Here is a 4,924-nt window from a genome sequence, read left to right on the forward strand (position 1 = left end):
TTGTTCCACCGTTTGGTCTATTTGCATATTAGGCTTTTATTATATAGGATACCATATTAAACCCACCCTGTGAGGCCATCAAATATCCTCACTGGCTGTCAGACCTCTAAGCTTACCTGTAGATTGCTAAGAAAGTTTTTAAATAAATTGCAGGGTTCCCATATGACATTCACAGAATCATTATTTTGTCACTATAAAATAGTACAGTTGTTATTTAAAAGTTAACAGTTTTAACAACACATAATCTCACATAGCTTCCAAAACACTATTTGTCAAGCTTAAGTTCCTTGGCTTGTTGCTGACAGAGTTTACAAGAGAAGGAACAAGTTTTCAGTGAAGCACATCTATTTTAGGGACTCAGTTAAGATCCGTTCATGTGCGCCTGATTTATTAACCAAATGCATATGTGATTTCAAAAACATTATCATTTTAAGATGCTTAAACTATAAATGATGCTGATACAGGAATAATATAGGTGGGGACAGAAACAGAAAATGAGTTTCTGACAGTCTAGTGCAGTGGTTCTCAACCTGTGGGTCGCGACCCCTTTGTCGGTCGAACGACCCTTTCACAGGGGTCACCTGAGACCATCCTGCATATCAGATATTTACATGACGATTCATAACAGTAGCAAGATTACAGTTATGAAGTAGCAATGAAAATAATTTTATGGTTGGGTCACAATATGAGGAACTGTATTTCAAGGGCCAGAAGGTTGAGAACCACTGGTCTAGTGTGTTTTTAAAATTATTTGGAAGCAGTATTGAGAAATATTCCCTAAGGATTCCTCTTCACAGGAGGAAAACGCAACTCATAAGTATAGATCTACATAGCACTTTCTGGAAATTCTTTGAAGCTGCTTAACAGTTCTATCTGTAGTGCAGAAAGCAAAACAATTGAAGTCAGATATGTGGTTGCAAAAGCAAAAATCTTGTCTGTTTTATTTTATCACCATTATTATTATGATCATTAATACTAAGTTTCGGAAAACTGCTTTCTATGGGCTTCAGGTGTACCTCTGATCATCTGCAAAACCATTTTTTGAATGAATGAATGAATGATATGTCTATGTTTATGGCTGAAATGGAGAAAGAGTTGGGGGATCTTAAATATTTCAGTGTCTACGTGAGTCAGCATTATAACACCCATGCTGAAGAGAAAACTTGAGAGTTCATCTTTCCCAAGTTGCTTCCTGTATGAATCGTTCTAAAGTTCTCCCAGGCACAGTGGGACTCCCAAGTGCCCGTGGTGTAAAGCAATATGTGAATGTGTAGGAAGTGTTTTTAAGATTTTCTTTCCCAATCATCATGCTTTTTGGCAGATGACACAATTGAGGTGCAATATGTAGGTGGACATTTTCTAAATTACAAAATAAGGAGGCTAGTGGGTGACTGCGGAGGCAATGACATTAACAAAGTAGAGAAGATGAGGTTTGAGAGTTAGAAAAAGCAATTCTTTCACAATTAATAAACAGCCATGAACTGTGATACTAATAGAAAGATTAAAGCAACTGCAAGCATACAGTCAGCACTCTGCAAGAAGTAGCGCCAGGAAGGCCAAGATCATTTTATTTTTTAACCAAAACTTTCATTTTGTATGCTCTTCCACCAACCTAATCTCCTATCTTTGGATTTTGCACACACACACACACACACACACACACACACACACACACATCACACCCTACTACAAAAGTATAATTTAAAACAATGTGTTTTATAAGGTAAAATTAAAACAGTAAGTACTTCCAAATATAAAATGAAAATTAGAAAATGTTCTCTTTGTGGAGGATCCCATGTGGTGACACTGGGTAGTTCAGTCCTAAGTCACTGTACCAGGGAGCATGCCACTGTGAGTTTGGCAAACAACAGGGTTTTGACCTTCAGCCTTGAAGGTGGACCCTCAGTTTTATTGTTACACCAAGAGTGGATCCATCTCTCCAGGGCTGACTTACTGGAGACTGATGGGCGAAATAAAATGCCAGTTTCATACTGTGCCATGAAACATAAAACGGCCACATGGGTAGGAGTCCTCACAGTAACATGACCAGCTCACTCCCTCTCTATAGATGACTAACAACAAAAGTCAAGTTAGCACCGGAAGAAGGTGTGATGATCATGGACTCAGAACACAGGAAGTGAGACCAACTGTTTAGCTGCAGGTATTAATCTGGGGGTGGCCAACACAGATGCCTCCAGGGGCCAACCAAGTAAGAGAGCTGAGTGAAGGTGCCTGGTGGGTGCTGTGGACAGCTGGGCAGCTGTTTGTAAGGGACAGCTCTCACACAGTTCTAGCTGATTGCTGCCATGTGAGAATGTGGGGATTTTCAAGAAAATTAATAAATGAAGAACCTTACATAAAATATTTTAAGAAAATGTTTAATATTTGAATATTAAAATTAAAGCCTGTAGGAGCCGTACAAAGCAATCTGTGACCCAGGTCAGATGTCCAACACTCTGGTTTGTAATAGACATACACAGCTGACACTTGCCTTAGTGAAACTCATTTTCCTATATTTCTATGATGGGCCAACATCATCCCCTCCTACACACTTTTGATGAACACATTCTTTTTTTATTTTTTTAAAAATATATTTTATTGATTTTTTACAGAGAGGAAGGGAGAGAGATAGAGAGTCAGAAACATCAGTGAGCGAGAAACATCGATCAGCCGCCTCCTGCACATCTCCCACCGGGAATGTGCCTGCAACCCAGGTACATGCCCTTGACCGGAATCGAACCTGGGACCTTTCAGTCTGCAGGCCGACGCTCTATCCACTGAGCCAAACCGGTTTCGGCTCATTCTTTTTTTAAAAGATACGTGGTTTTTTTTTTATTTATTTCAGAGAGAGAGGGAGAGGAAGAGAGACATCGAAACATCAGTGATGCAAGAGAATCATTGATCAGCTGCCTCCTGCATGCCCTCTACTGGGGAATGAGCCCACAACCCAGGCATGTGCCCTGACAGGGAATCAAACCGTGACCTTCTGGTTCATAGGTCAATGCTTAACCACTGAGCAACACCGGCCGGGCAATGTACACATTCTTTCGGTATCATAATATATTCATTCTTTCATAGTTCAGTCTTGCTGACCTGACAGCTGCTTGGTCTCTAAGCAGGTTTGCATTCTCAGTCTGGTCACTAGATATTCATTGCATGGTTTAGTGCTCAAGTCAATCGTGATTTCCCTTATTTTCAAGTTCCAGGGAGACAAATTACTGTATCTCCATGAACTGACAACACTGGCTTATCAAATGTATGTGATTCTGTCAAAATAGTAATTGATTTTAGGTCTTCCCATTTGACTAAGGTAAATGATTTCTCCTACCTTTTGATAAAAACAGTGATCTCCTAGGTGTCTTGTTTAAGATAGAACCTATCAAACAGGATATCTGTATTACAGTTTTGAAAAGATAGAGTAATGTTTGAGAACTATTTAGGATAAAATAAACTGCAGAAATGATTATTAATGTGTTTTTTTTGTCTAATCACAGCTGGCTCATCAGATATGTTATTTTTAAAATCGGCAGCACAGTCATGGAAACATTTTCTTCTCAATTTGGCATTTGGTGCTGATGCCAGCATGACAACATTGAGGCAGCAAGGCCTTAAAAAACAGCCGGTATGATTATGTTTTACTTGGGCACTAACTTGAGCCTGAACAGCTGTTCAAGTGTGGGGGGCAGTTCAGAGACAGCGTTTAAGTCTGGACCCGAAACCCTGCAGAATGGAATGGGCAGTTCTGTCCTATCAGGTGTGCCAACCTGGGCGCCAGCCCCTGGACAGTACATGGCCTGCAGGTTAGCCTGCGCTTCCTGGTCTCTAGTGCTCCTGAGAGGAGTTTTGTTTTCCCAGTCTGATCTGAAAGGAGCCTGGGGATACTTGGTATTCAGGGACTTGGTATTTTAGCTGGACACTTGGCCCTAAAGTTTTGGTTTACTTGGACAGTTGTCCCATGCAGGCAGAAACTTCAGAGAGCTGACTGAGAAAGGAAGCTGCTTGAGCAATCCACATACAGAACTTATGGGCCCATCTTTCTTTTGCTGATGGACAATTCATCTCAGTCATGTCACTAAAAGAAATTTGCTACTACGCAAATGTTCAAACATGCACAAAAGTATAGTATAACGAACGCCCATGTTCTGTGCAACTAGTCTCACCAATCATCAGTTTGTTTCAGTTATACTCCTAGCTGCCATTCCTACCCTACCTGGGTTATTTTAAAGTAATCTCAAACACTATCTAAAAATATTTCAGTCTGTATCTTTAAATATTAAGGATTCTTTTATAAAACACACAGTAGCATTGTCACATCTAAAATTAGCCAATAATTCCTAAATGTCATCAAAGATGTAGCCAATGTTCTAATTTTTCGAATTCACAAATATTTTGTAACTGGTTTGTTCAAATCAGGATCAAATAAGGTCCACATATTATATTTAGTGATTGTGTCTTTTAGTATCATTCTCTCTTTTAAAATAATTTTTATTGGAAAATACAATAATGACATAGAAAATTTGTGTTTATAAACACTTATTTTTATACTCATGAATTTTTATAAATGTAACTACTATCCAGGTCAAGTCAAAAAACAAAGCTTTCCCTTCCATTTCAGAAGCTCTTCCCATGATGAACACTTTCTTCCCCAATTAATTTATAGTACTTGCTACTTTCCAAATAGCTTTATTGCCCAATTGTGATAAAATGTTGTTGGTCATGATATGTTAGTCTTGCTCATTAAAAAGATGTATTTTCAGTTTTAACCTAATCAGCCCTTTCTTTTCCTTACTTCCTGTCTGATAGGTTCTTTCCACTGGCAAATAGGATGTGTGAGATTGGCAGGGATGCAGGAGGGTATTCCCTGGGTGTCTAAAGGGGGTTCTGGATCTGGAAGAAGGGGAAGGGGAGGAACAGCCTCTGTCCT

This window comes from Myotis myotis, unplaced genomic scaffold (assembly GCF_014108235.1).
Source record: "Myotis myotis isolate mMyoMyo1 unplaced genomic scaffold, mMyoMyo1.p scaffold_m19_p_1, whole genome shotgun sequence".
Lineage (NCBI taxonomy): Eukaryota > Metazoa > Chordata > Mammalia > Chiroptera > Vespertilionidae > Myotis > Myotis myotis.